At 42.7% G+C, this 20,608-nt stretch overlaps 1 protein-coding gene across 1 annotated transcript in view; it reads left to right on the forward strand.

Moving 5' to 3' along the window:
• Window positions 1-20,608, forward strand: part of efna5b (ephrin-A5b) — an 87,144-nt gene that overhangs the window by 13,116 nt on the left and 53,420 nt on the right. The gene's annotated exons all lie outside the window — the stretch shown is intronic.

Consider the following 20,608-nt stretch of genomic DNA (forward strand, 5'->3'; position numbering starts at 1 on the left):
TCCATGGAAGCTTGATCGTCTCAGGTGAAGGTGTTTACACAGCCTCAGGTATAGTCTATTTAACACCTCTCTGACCCTTAACAAAGCTTTGCTAACTGCTGCCTTGCGCTGCCTTTTGTGTTCCATAACAAAGCCCTTTAGCTTCTAATAACGCCACAGCACCGCCGGTGTCGAGAGAAACCTGAGATAAGGTCCACATCAGAGCGTTGCTTGGAACGGTTTAATCCGCCTCTGGAAGTCAAACCAACACACAACAGCCAGGGATCATGTTTGGCAAAGTGGATTGCTTTGATGGAGGGATCAGATGGTGTGAGCAGGAGGGACGGGATGATGGAAAACTGAAAGGCGGCTGAATACTCGTAGTCTGTTAGGGAGTTATGAAGGGGAACATCTGGAGAATGATACAGGGAGTTGCTCACATTGTGCACAAAAGGGCACTCGCACATTCACAGTGTGTATCACAGCAGTAATACTTGCTGCTGTTGTTGTTGTTTTTTTAATCCCGTTGATTAATTTAGTATTTCCCTTCCAGCAACAACAAAAAAAACAGTAATTCGCTTGATTAATTCAGACATGTACATTTATGTAAATGAGCCTGGCCACTAATAAAGGAATAATTGCCAGTCTATTGATATTCACTTATTCTCTTTCATTTCCAATAATTACCTTTTCATTTTTTTTTTAAGGAGCACTCATTAAAGTAAAAGTGCCAAACACAATCATCTTAAAGAAATATCTACATGTGAGCTATATATATATATATATTTTTTTTTGGTCAACATCACTTTTGTAATATATTAGAGAGTATCTTTCACCAGCGTCACTACCATGTGGCCGTAAAGCTGTCGGCTGGAAACATTAGCAGCGATACGTCTCAGAAACTCATAAAAACAATTTATGAGTGCACTTAAGGCCCATACACCTACTGGAGCCATTCTATAAAGATGCAGACAGCGATTGCACCAAACCTCCCCCAATTACCCACATTTAAAAGTCATAAATGTGGATCGATAAGTGATAGAGGACCTTTTTGATCCCGGACTTTACCAGGTTATTTCCAATTGAGACACTCTTTTGCAAAGCAAAATTGCAGCTTTTACAAGCTTTCTATTGATTTGTTTCATTGTTTTCTTCCCATAGGTTAAATGCTGCACTGACCTTTTATTTGTTTATGTATTTTTTTGGTTTTTATATATATCTTGATCAAGATATTTATATGTGTCTCTCTCTCTACACACACAAAGTATATATATATATATATATATACACGTAGAATGCAATTCATGTTGAGTGGAAACTATTGTGGCCGACTGCTGGGAAATAGATTCTCTGTGATCCAGCAGAAGAATACGTGAAGTGGACCCTATGCCGCGTTGGGCTTACTGTATTTATTTACCGCCTGGCTCAGCATGCCTGTGCTGTAAGGCTATTCCCACAAGCAAGTATAGATTGGACCCCTTTCTGTCTGATTGTGAAGCTAATTGAGGGAATCCTCCTCTCACACCGGACTGGGTTTGTCTCCTGTACATTTGCAGACTCAGCTTACACAGCGCTGCGTTTCACTTTTAATTTGACCTGACGATTTCTGACTGCAATCTCACGAGACTGAATTCGATAAATCATTTTTCTGTGACCTTTTACACATGCCATCTGAAACGTTAATGTGATGACATGAATATGATATATTGACCTTGAACAGGATCACTAATTTGATTGCACAGCCATTACACTTATCGTCATTTTGTCCTACCATTAATTGTTCCGCTAATGGTATTCTTTTGCATATTTACATTTAACTGCGCAATTATTCTACATGGCCTCATGTATTTACATGCAGCTGCAATGCCATCTGAATTTATTCTTCCCTTTGCAGTGCAGTGGGATAATTAGTGTATTATCAAGAACCACTAATGTCCAAATGACATAAAAATTAAAAACTCACCAAGTTTTTTTTTAATGCACTTTTAAGAACATGTTTTATATGCATATTTTATGTTAACTGCTAATTAATTAAATGTACCAAACCACAGATAAGCCATATGTTTAGTAGCTTACAGAGCTGAGTGTTATGTACGGGACCTAAAGTCACATCTAGTGATTTTTGATTGATGTGCTATTATTTACGTTCCATGGCTTATCATATGGACATTCATTCTTATTGGGGTTTTTTTTTTACACCTCAGTGCTAAGTTCTGCTGTTCGTGCCCTTGAAACCCAGAGAGAAAAACATTGCTTTTGCACCCACTAATATCCCAGGGGAGTTGCATATTATTGAGTCTGTTGTGCAAATGTTTTACTTCCAAATATCTGGACACAGAATAATTCCCTTCCTTCTGGCTTTGTTTTCTCTACGTCACTGTCTGTCATTTAATTGTGAATTTTTACAGTGTATTACAGCCCAGTAATGATTTTAAAGCAGGCTGTTTTATACCAGTGTTCTATCCTGCAGTCGATGGAAGATTTAGTGTGTTGCCGCTGTTGGGTAGTGAGCTGTAATTGGAAGGTCAGAGGGACATGTTCCACAGTAGCAGCAGATCACGCCAGTACTGCAGACTTAAAGGTTATCCAAACCCACCCGCAGACATAAAGATGTAATTTTCATGTTATTATATTAGCCATCTGGATAGAAAATATTGCACATCGAACACATCTAGAAATAACATTTTAAATTGAAGCCAAAGCTTGAGTTCCAACATAATTTAGGTGACACCATAATATTTATCTTTTTAAAATTATCTGAAATACATAGCATAAATCATGCTCCCTTAATATCATATTTTGCATAAAAACAATTACATGCTGTAACACCATGCAGGAAGGGCATTTATTTTAGCCTACACTACCCCGAAAATTTTAGATGGAAGTGAAATGGCCCTCTTCATTGCTCTGACACCATGCAGGAGGATTTTTTTTCCATGCAGCTTTGGCGTCTCCCTTAAGAACAGCTGCCTCTGGTCCTGCATGGCATGCCAGAAGTTAACCACACTGTAGGCCTGGCTGGAAGGCTGAGACGCCTGTGTGTTCAAACGTATGTGTGTCTGAGGGGTTCCATTTCTGCATTTCGTGCCACTTTTCGTGTCTATCAGCAGCCCTTCTCTCACGCTTGCCTGGTCCTGTGACGTTGATGGGGTTTGCGTGGAGGGTGGAGTGAGGAGGGTGGCGGCTGGTAGATAAGTGGCCGATGTCTGGCTTCGGCTGTCGGTGTAGGCAGGGGTAGGTTGGATCATATGCTTGGCCCACATTAAAAAAAGGGCGATTCTTGGCACAACATGCTTTCAGAGAAAGATGCAAAACACACACACACATATGCACACACGCACAAGCACACGCACACGCACACATGCATACACTGTATAAAGAGCATTTTTCTGGCCTCCAAACTGTGGGACACATTTTGCGTGCCTGTCTTTAACCATGCATATTGGTGTGTTGTCTAGCTGTGTGTGTGTGTGTTTGCACGTATGGGCAAGTGTATCCAAGTGAGCCTCAAATCCTCAATACCTTTCCACACACAGTTGGTCGGAATACAGTTATTGACTACAGAAGCAAAGGTGAAGCTTCTGCAGACAAAGAAGCAGAATGTGCATCCAGCGTTAAAACGGGAGAGGAGGGGGAGGGGTATGGCTAAAGTGGATTCACATTAACCAACTTGTGTTGTTGACCAACACTTGCTTTTTCCTTGTTCTCCTCTGTCTCTTTCACTGCTTCCAGTTTCTTTTACTCCACTAAATTTGTTTTATACCATTAAAACACAGAATTGATTTCCTCCCCCCGTTTCTTTTATTTAATACCTCTCTGCCATTGCCTACTTCTCACAGCTCAAATCAATACAGTATCTGCATATAAATTGGGATAAAATACAAGCACAGTCTGGAACCCGTTTTACACAGCGATCTCGCCACTACCCTGCAACAACGTCCTTTCTCTGTGACGCCTTTGTTTTTTTTTTTTGTTCAGTGTAGCCAAACACCTAACACCCAAATTGCGAGTCAGTGTTCAAAGGAGGCGTGATGTATAATGCAGCAGTATTGGTATCTAGTCTGACATCTTACATAAAAATAATTATTAGCATGGCAGAAAAAACCAACAACAATCATTTACCTTTCCTCGATTTGGGACGACTGACTTCAGCCTCTGCTCAGAGGGTAAGGAGCTTATGGACCTTACGGTGTCTCCTCAATTTGAAAGGTTTTTCAGTTGACTTGCTTCTTCTTTGAGTTCGTCGCTAACAATTAATTGTTTTGCAGTTGCAGTTCAGACATATAATAGGTCGTCACACCCTCATCCCGCCGTGCCGCCTATTCATATCTCAGATTCTTCACTGTTACTACCTCCGTCGTCACAGAGGCGTAACGAATAGACACCCCAGTACGCCTTCATTCACTGTATTTATACAGAATGGCAGGGTGGAATAAAAGCCCACCAGGCCTGGCTTGAACATTCGGTGTGAATGGCGCTTGCAACAGCATCTCAGGGACGGCTAGTCTTACCAGCATTTCCTTCGTGCTTTTTTTTTTTTTTTTACCTGATTCCTCTGTCTACCATTTATTCTGTTTGTCTCGATGCCTTGATTCTCTGCTTCATGTGCATCTGAATTTCATTTGCTTATGGTCCTCTTCGCTTTCCTCGCTGTTTCCTCTCTCACCCAAGCTAAGAATTTATGCTGAAAGGTGAGAAAGTTAAGAGACTGAGAATATATTTATGGTGCACCTCTTCTTCTCTTTGTCTCCTCATCATGCTTGGGATGGTTTGAAATGAGACTCTGATGTATTTTGTGTATGTGGGTGTATTTGTGTTTTTTTGTGAGTGTGCATGCGTGCCTGTGTATGTGTGTGTTTTTGCGTCGGAGTAATTAGAGTCATATCAGTTCTTCTGGGGTCAGCGAAAGCGAACACACATTTTATGTATATTGTATGAGAGTGAAGGCGCCTTTCTGTGTGTGTGTGTGTGAGTGTGTGTAGGTTACACTACATATTCAGAGCTCTGCTGTCCTCTCTTTTTATGCATTCTCTTTTTCCCTAGTCATGCATTGTCCTGAGAGAAAACATAAAAAGGCCAAAACCCAAATGTACCCAGCGAAGAGGACTGAATTACAGTCAGAAACGAACGGGCACTGCTGTTCCCTCGATAGTCCGTCTCTCTCTTCTTGACTGTTTGTCTACATTGAGTGATTCTGTTTCCCAGCATCGAGAGCTGTCAGGCTCGGCGTGGCGCTCCTATGCTGGACTTGCTGTTTCCTCCAGCTCCCCTCTTTGATGACGAATGACCTGTGTCTCTAGATCAGACTTTGGAGATGCCAGAGGGGCGGGGCAGTTTAACAGTGTGTAGTGCTCTGTTATATGGGCTGAATTTAAAATAGGCACTGGTGAAAGGCAGTATATATATATAAAAAAACACAAGTGACCCAGATTTGTGAGAAATTAACCCTTTGAAATGACATCAACCTGACATACCCTTGACTTCACTGCATTATCTTTACTTTAAATTGCAATGTGCACATTTCTTTTTTTTTTTTACTCTGAATTACGTTACTTAAACACCAACTGTATGCAACTCCACCCCATAGATATGCCTTTATTGAAATAAAGTCATGGACACATTAGGTGTCCATGACTAGAAAGACAATAGGTTCCTATTAGAAATTTGGCATAGAGCAGAAAGAACTTCAAATTGACAGACAGAGAGCAATTTGGGACCATTAGAATAGCCACTGATTGGATAAGCTATTATTTCTGTGTATTCCTGAGTAAATGGCCTCTGATTCACTGCTTGTCACAGACAGGGGCAGCCCAAAGAGGGCCAGTGTAACTAACAGTTCCTCTTTGTTCACGCCAAGGTTTTCATCAGGCCATCAAGACCTCCATTTTTAAACAGAAATCCATAATTTAACCCACATGCCTCACGATTCCTTCTCTCATTTTCTCCCCTTTTTTCCCATTCCTTGCACACACATATATCAGATTATGGCTGCACACACCCGTAGCTAGAGCAGTGGTGTGGTAGTACAAACAGACGTACATTTACGTGCATACACGAGCGCACACCTTCAACCCTCAGCTCCAGTCAGTCAAGCAAACTTGGATCTTGCTGATTCAGACAGCTGTCAGAGCAGCATCAGCACTGGAGGCTTTATGCCAAGCAGACAGCTTGCAAAGCCATATAGATGTTAGGATGCATATGTTGGGGGTGGGGTCACATCCTGCTGTATTTAAACCAAGTGATACGTTATAACCATTGCCTGAATATGACCAAATACTATTCAGTATTTCAGCCACTGACTGGCACGTTTGCTTGGATCCATTATTTATAGGCATATCTTCCATCTTTTTAAACAAATAACACACATTTCCATCATGAATATTTATTTAATATATTTATTTGTGTTATTAACCTCATTCAGAGGTTTTATAACGTATCAGGCAGGTGGAGATCAGGGCCCAGACATCAGGCCCAGACAACAATGTTGGGGTTCAGGATTTAATCAAACATACAGGCTACAATAAAAATCAGGAATCCATCTGCACAGACAAAACGCATCTCAGTGGCAATAGTCGAAAAAGTCCAAAATCTAGGCAGCTCAGATGCAATACAGACGTAATCCGGCAAAATCAATAAAACGCAAGGAAGAAAGGTTTGAATCCGTGATGCAAAGACAGACTTGCAAAGGACAGCAGGAAGGCACATACTAGATGGAAATAGCGGGAGAAGATACTGAGATACAAGCCAGGATGATCAACAGTTCAGTAAGGAGGGAAAGTGAGCAAGACATGCAAAGATGAAGCAATAACAAACTATCAAAATAAGTCAGGAAGCACTGAACAAACCCAAAACCACGACAGGCTTAGTTTCTGTTTGTTCTGTTCCAGCTCTGTACCGCACACTCACCTCTTTCAGCCAAGAGTATCAGTCTTTGTCCAGCATACTCCCAAAGACTCTGCACATCTGGCATTCAAAGCTTTCAAGCTTTGTATGTTTCGCAATGAGCCAATAATTTGCTCTGCAGACGTCGTCAGCTTAGTCCCTCGCACAGCAGTCAGGTGTGCTGCGCTCATGATGTAAAGCGTGCCGCCTCAGTGGTTGGCGGCTGACAGGGAAGACAGGTGCTGGTGCTGCATTCACCAACAGCCTCTCAGTCACTCACACTGCAGCCATCAAGCCACTCATGGCACAGGTGCATCAGCAGCGGCAATTAGAGACAAGCGCTCATCTGTTGGTGAAGTCTCTTCCTTACTCCTGTGTGTGTGTTTTTCCTCAGTTGTTTATTCAAATGTATTTTTCCAGTTCTATTTTAGTGTTAAACTAGTCTGAGACACTTACGTCTGAGGTGACAGGTGGTCCTCAAGGATCCAGCTGGCCAGTCTCACTAAGGGAGGGACTCTCCGAAAAGGTGGCGGCACCCAATAAAGAGTAAGGGTACTCATGAGGGACAAAAATTAGATGTGCAGTTACTCAGTACAGGTAAGAGGTAAATGCACTAAACTTTTAGTTTGCATATCTGTACTCTTATTCATTAAGGACTGAGAGTTTAAATGCAAAGTTTGCATCATCTGTTTCTCCACGTTTGAAAGCACGATCTGTGTGTGTGTGTTTTTATTTCTGTTCAGAGAGTTTAGCGAGTCCATTGATAGGTGACGACTGTTTGAGCACCACTTGGGGTCCTTAGCGCCCACTGTGCCCTGAAAGGGGGTGCGCCCTCCGTAGACCAGACACCATCTATTGGGTGGCACTTGACAAATGCTTAGCCTTCTTGTGCACACACGCACGCATGCACACACACACACACTAAGCATATGTGTGCATATTCAGAGTACCATCCTCTCTCTCTCTCTCTCGCTCAACTTTTGCTTCCTTTTTAAAAAAAAATCTTCTCTGCTCCCTTCTGGGAGTGTTTGTTGTGAAAGCCTGTTATTAAAGAGATGCCCCCTCTCCTGCTGGGAGTAATCATCTATGAAAGGAAACATTAATGTTACCACAGCTAAACTGTTTGCTCTGTGCATGTCTGCGTGTGTGTGGGTCTGTGTGTGTGTGTGTGTGTGGGGGGGGGGGGGGGCATGATGCCAACATGGCTCATTTTGTTTCACTCAACACTCCCGCACACACTCACCAAATCCTCCTTCAAGGTCACTCAGACTAAACTCTGTGTATATTGGTGTGTGTGTGTGTGCGTACGCGTGCAGCTCAGTCTGTTGCAGATTCCCTCTCTGTCGCTTTTTGTACCTTCATGAAAAGGGTTCATTCTCTGCTGCATCACAGACATATTTTGCAAATAATTTCCTGAAATTGGCGCATAATCCATAATCCTGCAGGAATTGATGCTAAACTCAATAAACGTGTATGTGTGTGAGAGGGAGGGTACAAGCATTAGCAGTGTGTGTGTGTGTGTGTGTGTGTGTGTTTATGTGTGTGTATCAAGTCAGTGCACAACCTATTTTGTGTTAGCATTGTTTATATTTTGGCTGTGTGTGTGTGATTGCAAGTATATGTGTGACATCTTTGTGTTTCATCCTTTCTCCTGGGGTTCAATACTCTCTGGTTATGCTGAAGGTCAGAGAGGACACCATGGGAGGGGGGGTCAGTCATCACTGCCACTCCTTCTTCTCCATCTTCATCTCTCCATCATGCTATCTTTCCTTTCATGTATTCTCATCTCTCTCTCTCTCTAGCGGTTCTTGGTATGTGGACTTTATTAAATTCTCCTCTAGGTGGGTGACAGAGAAGAAGGGGGGGGGGGGATCAGGGGACTCATCCCTTCTTTGCTGCTTTCATCTGTCTCTCCTCTTTCATTCCCACAAGGAGACTTAGGTAAAGGGTCGACGTGGTGAAAAGGTAGCCCAGATACCTCTGCCCTCTTTAGGCACTGTGCTTCACAATGGCTCCCTGATTCCATCTGGAGGTCAGCAAGTGGAAAAGATATAAATCTATTTCTGTCCATCTCTTGCTCTCTTTTTCTATCCCCTATTTCACATAGTGCACTAAGATCAAGCTGTACTTTCTTTTAGGGCCTTAAACCAGACAGAAAGGTAAATACTTTGTTTTGCTCTTCTGTTCTTTTCGTGAATCTTCCTCAGTCAATAGAAATGTAGAGATGTGCTTTTCAACAATGCAAGGGATCCAGCTTAGAACTGAACAGGTCTCACTCTGCAGAACACACACATTGTTTAACACAGCCATGAAGGTTATTGAGAAGATTTGACAATGTGCATGTGTGCACGTATGTAACTAGAAAAACACTGGGAGAGTGCAGACCTCCACCGAACAGCTCATTCCCCTCCTAGTTGGATTTACACCATCCACATGGTGATCTGGATCATCACCAAAAGGTTCTAGATTGTTCTTGGTATCTGTGTACACTAACCATGAAATGAGTGATATGTATTTTTTGACTGATTTTTTTGAATCCATAAATGAGGTTTTCAATGTTAAAATTTAATGTTTTTTTCCTGACCTCATTCTGGATCAGATCCAGAAGACATTTTGCATGATAGTTCACATCGGACCCCTTTATGACTGTGATTTTTGTAGAGTGAATTGAATGCATATTTTACAAGATATAATGGAGGCTTTTTCAAGTATTTCACAGGAACATTTTTCTTTTTCTTTTTTTTGCACCCAGACAGGTATCGGATCACTTTCAAAATTTAATGAGATCTAAGTTAGACCAAGACCCATCTTCAAAAGCATAACTTCTTTGGCGGAGGTAATTATATCCTTATGACTATTCATATGTGTGCATTTTAGTTCCAAGCTATGCAGGCTCAATTACAGTTAATGATATGCTACTTCAATGTTAGTATTGTGATAGTGGTGAGAGAGTCTTCTGTTTCTGTGAGATGTGTGTGTGGAGGTTAAAGGGAAGATTATTGGAAACAAATAATGCAAAAGCAGAAGTCAAACCTGTGGCGCTTTTATTTTATTTTCACTCAACGCCTGCTCTGTGGCGGTGACTTCATTATGTTTTTTAAAATCGTTTTTTTTGTAATGTTATGAATCATAGTAAGGTTAACTAATTACTGATTGACAACACAACCCCACCAAACACTGAAACACAAAAATCATTTGGGACAGAAACAATGCTTTCTGGCTTTTCCCACTTTAAACTCTGAAGCCCTCCGATAAATAATTCCTAATAACAAGAGGAACGTCAGGCCCCTTTCATTCATCCTAAAACTTTCACCCTGTCACCTTTCTGATTATAACTGACAGTCCTTTCTTCTGATCGTCAACGATGACAAAGTCTTTCTCCCGTGTTCCTCGAGTTTCATCCCTCACACGCTGATAGCCCAGATCACAGCAGCAGCAGATATGAGACCAGGGAGTAGATCCGTCACAACTCCCCTTTCCTTCCTGGAACTCGTTTTTCAGCTTGTTGGGAGCCGAGCGTGAGGCACCTCTGGTGATTTATCGATTAAGATGGTTAGATGGTTAGCGTTGCTATAGGAGCAGTCATGTGAGCAATTAACTCTAATGAAGATGCTTCTGGTTGAACTTAAGTTTGACACAGGAGTGCATTTGTGCTTATTACTGTGTGGAAAATGATGTTAAAAGTACATAAAAGTGCATAAAAAGCACACACACACAAATCCAAATATCAATTCCAGTTTTCTTATATACTGTCACTTTGACCTTTTTTGGCCAAAATATATATTAAATAATAATCATGATGCTCTTTTCGTACCTGTCCCACTGTGTCTCCTGTTTTTGGTACCTTTAATTTAACACATTAGGCAAATGAAGACCTTTGTAGCAGCAAATCTAGGCCTTTAGCAGCACAGCATTAAACAGGATTAAGATGATTCAGTGTAGAAAGGAAGCACACGCTTTAGCCACGTTTCATTCTGTCATTTAATACAACTCCACCAGTGAACCAAAATTAATTTGCTCAAAATGACTCCTGCCCTTTTCATTTTCTTTATTTATAAATGTCTCTGTTTCTCCCCTTATCGCTTTTTATTTCAATTCCCCAGTGTTTTAATGGATTTATTTAATTCCAGTCTTTGTTTCCCAATGTGGCTGCAATCAGAATACCACAAATTTGCAAGAAAATTAGTCTATTTTATCTCTGTAATTATTGACATGAGGGGGAGGGTTGGGGTGTGTTTGAAACACTCCAACATGCCCATTACTGGTTTCTTTGACGCCTGCAGAGACTTGCTCTGTCAACAGGTTTGCCAAGAAACTATGACATGATTTACTGTCACTTAGACGACATACATCATGTCAAAGCATTTACACGTGTGGCACAAGAGTGAGCACTTTTCAGGAGCTTTTAAAGTGTGAGCTGTGCTGAACAAACCAGCGAACACAGAAAGTGTTAAACCTTAAACCATTTTGCATCATATCTCCCAAAGTCTTACAGCACGCCGCGCTTATCTCTGTAGAAGTTTGGTGAGGGAAAAGTTATTTTTGTTTTATGGGAATTGGGTAGTAAGAGGGGTGAAAGAGTTTAGTTCTAAGACAAATCTACCTCCACTCTGATGCCGTGTGTGTGGAAATGCTGAGATCAGGCCGTGGCTCCAGGTTAGGTCGAGTCCCTGATGTGAACACACAAGGCTCGACTAGTCCTGATGGTGCATTATTGCATTTTGCGCCTTCTGCAGTCTGTGTGTGAGTGTGAGTGCATGTGTGTATTTACACGCTTCTACCATATCAGCTTATATATCCACTGTGTGGTGGTGCAGGGGTCTCAGAGGGCTTGTGTTAAGACCATTATAAAGGATCATGATTGCATACGATTGTGTGAGAATGTGTTTATGTATGTCTGCATGGGGGCGCCGGCAGAGCGCTCTCTTGGGGTGGGTTTTGATTCCAAATGGACGTGTGAGCATATGTGAGGTGTGCGTGGGTGGAGGGGGGGGGGTTATAGATGCAGTGTGTAAAAGGGTTATTGTAGCGTAATCAGCGTGGCGACCCGGCCCGGAGTTAATATTGAGGAGATTGACCTTTTCGGTTGGCAGGAGATGCTGGAGTGCCCTCCATCCCCTGTGGCTTTAGGCCAGCATTCTTTCAACACCACGGTGCTTTTCACACACAGACAGACACACACACGCACGCACACACAGACGCACACACCTACACGCCCACATGCTCAAGTATGCAGGCATAGTCAGCAAGAGCCTGATGTATGGCACATACAGAAACAGTAATTAATTCACGTTATTTAACGAGGAACTCGAAAATAAAATCACAAGGAAGGTTCATGATAAAGTTGACAAAGCACTGCCAGACATAAATGTCCAGACATCACACACCACACTGACGCTGCTGCTCGGGGTACACCGGCTTTCTACTTAAAATCCCAAACCGGAGCAGTACCATTTCACTTGTGGCATTTCCGAGTCTGTTAAGAGGAAGTTCCTCCATCACCATGTGCTTGCTCATAGGGGAATCAGTTGGTCCATGTAAAATTGAGAGTGCTGATCAGAATTTCTCTTTCTAAGCCGGAGACAAGTTTTGTTCTGCTATGGAGTCACATAATTTAAAAATAACCTCAATGCATAGGCAAGTTTTTGTCTTTCTTTAAGAAAGACACTATATTCCCTCATTTTTATCAATTGTTCTTTCGCGTTTAGGAAACCTACCCACCTACCTATATAGCCGCCTGCTTTCAGAAAGTACTACTTTGCTAGCTACTACTTCACATAGTCTCTTCTCAACAATGGTTTCCTCCCATTCCCTAACTCCGTCTCTCTCTGACTTTATCTGCTTCTGTAACCTCCCATGCTCTCACCTCTTAAATCCTCCCTGTAGTATTAAATTTGTGTTTATCCCCCCCCCAATCTGCCTCCCCCATTTCTCTGCCTCTCTAAGGGAAACGGAGCACCAGGTTAGGGAGCCCGAGGCTGGCTTTTTAGCTGCTGCAGGAGCCCTCATGGGGATTTACAAGCTCTAGAGACCCAGTAGTTGCTGAACGCACCAGTGTGATGAAGAAGGATCATGTGGGCAGAGCAAGTGAAAGTGTGAGCCCAGACCGAGGTAAAATGACTCGGGAAGGAAAATCAGGGAAGAAGTGCTGTTCTTGTGCACATGCAGCATTGTGAATATTTGCATTTTGCTGTAAATCTACACTGCTGGAATGGAAATGTGAGGCCCCCTGCATGCACGCTAGCTTTAAACCCTTCCTACGTATAAACCCCTTCCGTTTGTCTGACAGAGCGGGAACAATTGCTCACAGCGGTTTCAGAGGCCCTGTCTTGGCGTCTGTGTTGCATGTGGATAAGATGGCGTCCCATGCTAAGAACAAAGCTGGATAATTGTCCTCCTTTGGTGGCATTAGCACGGCTCTTGAAGGCTGTTGGCCACAGATGCTTCCTGCACACTCATATGTGTGTGCACATGCACTGAAACACTAGCTTTGCTCTGACTGAACTGAAACAGCGCATGAGTAAGCGTAAGCTATGCATCATTGTGTCTCTTTTGCTTACGTGGGGAGTTCTCACTGATATGCTGAGTACCCCTCGATATACAAGCCATTTAAATTATTCTGACTTGCTATACAGCACAGGTTTTCAGCTTTGACAGACAACTTCACAACAGGCAGATTTCTTCCAATCCCTCAGTATTCTTTTTGCTTACTGATAGACCACAGTGTTAGAGGACAAATATAAATATTACACTCAGTGCTCCCTGTTGCTCCGACCGCATGGTCTCTTAAATCTTGGTAATTTCTTTGTTTTCCCTCTGTATGTACAATTTAAGTAGATAATTAAGTGGAAAATCATGCTTGAAATCTGAAGCCTCCAGTAACCATTTGAAGCCTAAGCAGAAGGGAAAAAACATTACCTCTCTAGCAAAGTTATAGGCATCAAAACGTTCATATTTAGCAATCAATTCAGAGTTAAAATCACTCATGAGAGCTTTCAACCCTTCATGTCACAAATGTAATTGTTTTGTTTCTGGGAGAATAGCAACAACAAAGGGAACAAAATCGTCGAACATAATGCAATTAAATTTGTGACCCTGCTTATGAAGCCCCCCACCCATGTGTTTGTGTGCTTCTCTCTCACTGCATTATTGAGTCTGCGCTGGGTGCGGGTCAAACACATCAGTCATTCTCTTATGGCCACTGTTTCAATATACTCCATGCTAATTGTTGGCTCCGTAATATGCTACATCAATCAGGGCTAATTATGACATTGTTTCAGCACTCAGCATTGTTCTAGCAAATGCGGGAGAGAGAGAGAGAGAGACAGACAGACAGACAGAGGCACTTTATTAGCAGAGCAATTTGAAATGTGCAATATATAGAAAAAAAGGTCTATATCCACCACCTGTGTGGCTCTTAAAGCCTTGAGAGCATTCCTGTTGTGTACTATTATTTCAACTGAATGTATATTTTATAAAGCCTTTACACTCCAGTGTCTTTGGGATGTCACTGGCTTTGAATCAAACACAGTTCCAGTTACATGTAAGTGAATGACAAGAACTACTCATGTGTTTCATGATTCAGGAATTCAATTTACTGTGCTGGAAGAACCTCTTTTTACGCGTAATTATTTTTGTGTATTTTGAAGTGTTTTGCTTAAAGAAACAATAAAAGCTTTGGCGTGTAAAAAGGTTAAGAGACGAGGAAGTAGGGGCGCACATGCACGCACGTACGAATGCACGCTTGCACGCACGCACACACCTTTAAAAAAATTCTTGCCACAGTGTGTGACCTTGTGGTCGTTGCCAAGTGCCTCGGATGGGGGCCCTCTGGCTTGTAGGGCTTTTTAATGGACTCCAAGATAGTTCGTTTCTATTGTGTAAGGAGAACAGCCCCTGAATGCAGCTAATTAATCACATTTGGCCACAGATTGGCCGCCACTTTTCAGCGCGAGCCCCCTTACTGAGGTGCAACCAGAAGGACTAGAGGGGTCAGGCCAAAACAAAATGGAGTTCTGATGGAGAAACAGGAGAAACTTGAAGGTTGAGCTCCCGACTGAAAGAGGAACACAGCTGTCACTTGTGTTCTAGCATGGCCTCTTTTGTGCTCCTGCTAGCATTCCACTCACATTTAGGTCTGCATGTTTTAGCATGTTTGTGTGTGTGTGTGTTTGTGTGTGTGCGTGTTCTTAATAAGAGACAGAGAGTGTTTTTGCTGTTTTGTGGTGGCAAAGGTCAGCTTGTAGTGCCAGCTGGAGAGAGGCCTGGGACGCCTACAGGCTGGACCTAATTGTGAAGAAAAGTGAGCAGGAGAATGACTGGAAGGTGGAGGAAGAGTTGGAGGTCGTGGTTGGTTGAACTCAATGATGCAAAAGCAGGTACACAGACACAGACTTAGTATCTGATCCTGCAATATTTTTATAATCAGAACACGGAAGAAGCAGATGGTGATTTCAGAAAAGAAAAAAACAACGCTGATTATTGTTTCAGATTGTAACATGCAGAGGCAGAATGAGGGTATTGTGGGAAGGAGGAGGAGGAGGAGATGGGGGACAGAGATTTTACATGGGTAAGGGGAGGTGAAAGCTGGGAAAAAAGCAGAAAATAGCAGCGAGAGCGGGACCCCTCTGCTCATCACGGCCCCTGTTCAGTATGCATATCTATGTTGGGATGATGGTGGGGGCAGAAGAAGGCCATTGTTCTTCTCAAAACTTCCTCTCCATAGAAAAGAGAGATGGATGAAGGAGAGGAAGAGAAGAAGGAAAGAAGAGACTGAAAAAAAAGCTTAGGGTGCCTTGCTGTCACGTAACCTACTCTGACCCCCGGACACCCACCACAACCACGGCTTTTGTTTGAGGGTTGAGCTTTCCATGACCCCCTCCATGTAAAATCGAATCCCCCCAGAATCCCTCTTCCCACTGGACCCACTCGTATGTGACAAGGTCAGGGTTCAAACACTGTCAGAGACCCGGGGGGACAGTGCATATGTTTTTGTGTCATCTTGTGTGTGTGTGTGTGTGTGTGTTTGTATGCTTTGCTGTGTTTTTTAAAATATGTGAGAGTGTGATGTACCGGTAGTAAGGGAGCAGTGATCAACTAATACCAGTTTTAGGTTCAGTCAACACCCTTTCTGCCTGCTTGCGCGGGGGGGGGGGGGGGCTCCAGAGAGTCAGGGATTATTGCCAGGGATAAGCACATAACCCAACTAACCCGCATTTGTTCATTATTTATGAGGACAACGGTTCGCCTTTTTGTGAACCTGGTGCACGCTGCTGCCCACTGTTCCTGTATCCAAGACAACCAGACATGAACATCCACAGACTCTTTCTACTTGTGTATTTCTTTATCCCTCTATACTCCACTTCAAGTCTCTATTCGGTCTTTCATCGTAGGCATATCATGGTTTATATTCATTGGAGAGCCCATATACTGCTGCAAAATCACAGGAGCCTGACTGTTTCCATGTGTCGGGTTTTATAGCGGGTTTCCTGCCTCGCTAATGTGGATTTTATCAACTCAGCATGTGGATATTGATGTGAAAGTGAAAAGTAACATTTTCTTTTTTTTGTTTGTTGAAACTTTCCACCCCAACCTTCCGAGACACAGTTAGTGCTCGAGCTTTAAGAGTGTGTTCTTGGACACATAGACTGAAGTCCTGTATAATACACAAACACATAAACACTGCCCCCCCCCTCTTTCAGATGCAAACCACACACCCGCCCGCCACGTTCATTCACACTTCAGCATAATATGCTTTTGGGATAAAATAAATCAGCACAAGATCACATTCACCCGCCGTCGAGTCTTTGGCTCAGTATCCACCAATAAAAATTAATTTCATAGCTCTAGCCGGCGACTAGAAAACACACGATGTGATCATTTCCCTTTTATATTTCAAGCATGCCAAAGGAAGAGGGTGGAATAGAAGGACGATACAGCTGGTAAAACTTTTTTTGACTGATGCTTTCTTACTGGAGTGGAGCTTCTAAAGCTCCAGCGAGTGATAGGGAGGGGGGGAAGCGAGAGGAGCTAAATGTGGAAAACATGAGGATTCTGGCAGAAAAGCAGGCAGTCAAGCAATGGGGGATCAACAAAGGGATGGTTTGACATGGTTCTGTCAAACCAGTGTAATTACTAAACACCCCAAATTACATAGCCTCATTTAGTTATACCCTATAATTTACCACTCTCCACATAGCGCTCTTTTTACTCCTCCTCTCTTTCCTGTTCATTCCTGCTTCCTTCTTGTACCCCTCTCCCCCACTTCTGTGCTGTCTTTTCCATTTCTGCTCATGCTATTCATGCCTCTGTCTCTCCACCTGTGGTACTTCTGAGGCATTCAGAGTTGTGTTTCATCCTCGCAATGTTCCCAGGTGTTAAAAAAAAATCTCATTTCTATATAAGCCTTAGTTTTATGTTTTATTGTGAACGGTCATTCACACGAGGAAACTCGCACATCTGCATTTGTATTCACGATCGAAAAGATGGATTATCCTGGTCTTTGAACAATAATGGCAGAGTGGAATTTTTAGTTTCTGGGGCTTTTTAATGAACAACAAATGGGGCGACAGACATGATCTGTCTGTCCAGGATGCTCAGAGAAGCGTTCCTCAAACCTGTTGGGGCTTTGAATTTAATAGATTGTGACAAAATGTCATTTCATTAGCCCCTTGATGCTAAATGAAACATTCTTTCCATTAGCTTACCCTCTTGCTTTCCCACAGACATAATGGAGACATGCAGCCATATGTTCAGAAATCAGCGGCTTAACTCAAGGTCAGATTGTGATAGGGGTTTATGCTGGTATTAATCTCCTGTGATTCTTCCGTTCAGATTGTAGATTTATTAGTTTGCTTAAACTGGCACCAAAAGTAGCACGGGCATGCACTGGAAGAGTAGAAAAGCCCCTGCTATCCGCTCAAAAATGCCTCCATCCAAAAGCACTCTCAAGCTTTCCTGCTTGGCTTGCACTGTGTATTTTTGATTGCACGCCATGATTCTTTGATCTCTGAGGCGTCTTCCTGCGCCGACATTTTGCAACTGCTGACGTAACTTTAGAGCTTGTGGATAGATCCAATGTTTTGGGAGCGCTCTCTGTGTCATTTCTCTGCTGTGGCAGCACACTGATGATGTCATAAACCTGCTGCAGCCCCTCTACATCATGGCTGACATTTTCATGGTTGACAGGACTTTGAATGTGCCGGGTGCCTCACATCTAAAAAAGAAATGGATCCCACTACTGATCTCGTAAGTCATATCTCACGCGCACGCACCCACGCACACAGTCTATCTTACGAGCAGACTAAAGTTGGACCTATACCTATTGGACACTTGGGACTTGTGCATCATTTCCAATGAGGACATTCAGGGATTTTGGGGTCAAGGAGTGTCTGTTCAGTTGGTCTCAGTTGGTTGGCGATAATCGCTGGGCACGGCCTCTGATTTATCGTCACATCAGCAGCCACGGAAACCATCAGCGGAGCGACGCAGATGAGAGGAGAGGCAATGATATAAAAAAACGACAAGAGTGAAAGAGAAGGGCTTGTGATCAATAGCAGAGACTTCTGTCCATTTAGGTAATGGACAGAGGATCATAAGTGACCAGGGTCAGAAGCAGTTTCATTATCCACTCCATCTTGATCTCTGTCTTGTGTTCGCACACATCTGTACATCTTTGAACGGATGTGCATGTCTTTGTGTGTGTGTGTGTGTGTGTGTGCGTGTGCGCCTGGGACTCATGTACACACTGGCAAATAGACAGGTTGCGAGTCAGCTCCATTATCTTGCCCATCAACTCTTTTTCTCTCATCCCAGCCATGTTAAGTGAATTAGAACTGAAAGAGAAGATGGGCAGCCTGAGAAGCTGACACAACTTTAAAGAGGGCATTAAGACAGTGTTTATCAAATGTCTACAAAATAATAACGATAACACTCTTTATTCATGTGTCACATTCAATGACATTGTGTAGACTTCCATAACGTCACCTTGCACGCCCAGTATGAGCACACACACTCCTCAGACGTTATGTTTGTATGTATTACACGTTTTGAAGGGGCATTTGAAGTCTCTAATTCACCTCATTGAACTTCGTCTCTCTGCAGCATTCACTGATTGATCCCAGCATAAAGTGTCTGCTTTGTGATTGGCTGCCAGGCGCTTTCTCTGCTTTCCCCGGTATGCCTCACTCTCTTGTTCCCCTTTTCATTCTCTTACTTTGTTCTTTTCCTCTTTACCTTCTCTCTGTCTCCTGATCTGTCCTCTTACCCTTTTCTTTCTTTCTTTCTTTCTCTTTTTTTAAAAACATCTCCATCCACATTTTTCTTCCTTTTGCCTGATAATTAAATGAATGAGGTATAGTGATGATCAGTTAGCATTATGATCCCATGATTGCCACCAGTGGAGGCTGTGCTTTTAATACCAGTCTGCATTTTGTCATCTCAGAAGAAAATTACGAGATTCATTTGCTAGGCTGATGCATCCGCAGAAAAAGAAGGTGAGACAGAGTGATCTGAGCTAATCAGGACTATTAGTATTACGAAACATTTGAAGGCTTAAAAAAGACACTGTAAATATCCTCGGTTGGCCCTTTATCCTGCTGTTCGATAGCAGTCGGGTCTGGTAATGTGTGTGGTCACACTTTGTCTGACTTGAATGTTTTACCTTTTCAACATGGGCGCAGGCATCAGAGTCATCCGTCTGTGAGAAGGTGCTGATTTGATCCTGCACTTGCAATGCCAATAAGCACATTACACAGACATGCACGCTCTTTAAAGTCTATTACGGTAAAAATTGTGACATGCTTATCATTTCCAGAAACAATGATGCACATCCTACCAAAGAAATCCTCAAAGATATTCTGCCCATGATGAAGCATGTTGGGTTGTCCAAAGTCCCAAAGTTGTTTTGTTTCTTTCCCAAACCTGAATAAATTCATTGCTGCCTCCAGGCAAGGAAACACTGCAGATTTAGACACACTGCCCTCATTGTGCAAAGCCTACCATATTTGTCAGCTAATTGTCACAAACACAATTGTACTCTGGTCTTCAGCCATCCATGTTGTTTTCTTGCTGATATGCCAGGGACTGCCAATTGCATTCCAAATTCCTTTTCCTAATTAAACACCGTATTTAAAATGAAATTGTTCTCTCCTGGCAGTTATGTAATCCATGTATCAATAATAAGCCAGTGATGTGTTTTCTTCTTTTAAACCTCGGACGGAATTTCAATATTTAGCAGGCTGCTCGATGATTTAACAATATGTATACCTGCTTCTTGATGAAACTGTGTATTTACAGAGAGAACTAAAGTAAGAGCGATTTTACAACTTTTGCTTAATCACACAGGGTCAACATTTGCTTTCACAGCCGGCAGTGACAAATCTGCAGCTTTGGTGCCAAGTTGTCGGTTTGTTTGCACCTCTGCGTGAGATGTGTGGATAAGAATGGGAGATAGAGCCAGATTGTGAATTGCTAGGAGAAATAGCCTGCAGGTATTTAGATAGAACTTGTCTCTCTGCTAATGGTACAACATGTGGCTAGAATGACTCCTATAGTGAGATGGTAAAACTCTTTGTCTCACCTCCAGCTTCATGGAGAGCTGCTTTTAGCTGATGTTCTTTAAACAGGCTCATGGCAAACAGCAGACGTGCCTTGCAGATGAGGTGCATCTGTTTTTAAATGTACCCCCCCCCCCCTTCCTCTAAACTCTCAGCACACACAGACACAGTCTCACTGTGTAGATGGTTAT

The sequence above is a fragment of the Brachionichthys hirsutus genome, chromosome 4 (genome assembly GCF_040956055.1).
Source record: "Brachionichthys hirsutus isolate HB-005 chromosome 4, CSIRO-AGI_Bhir_v1, whole genome shotgun sequence".
Lineage (NCBI taxonomy): Eukaryota > Metazoa > Chordata > Actinopteri > Lophiiformes > Brachionichthyidae > Brachionichthys > Brachionichthys hirsutus.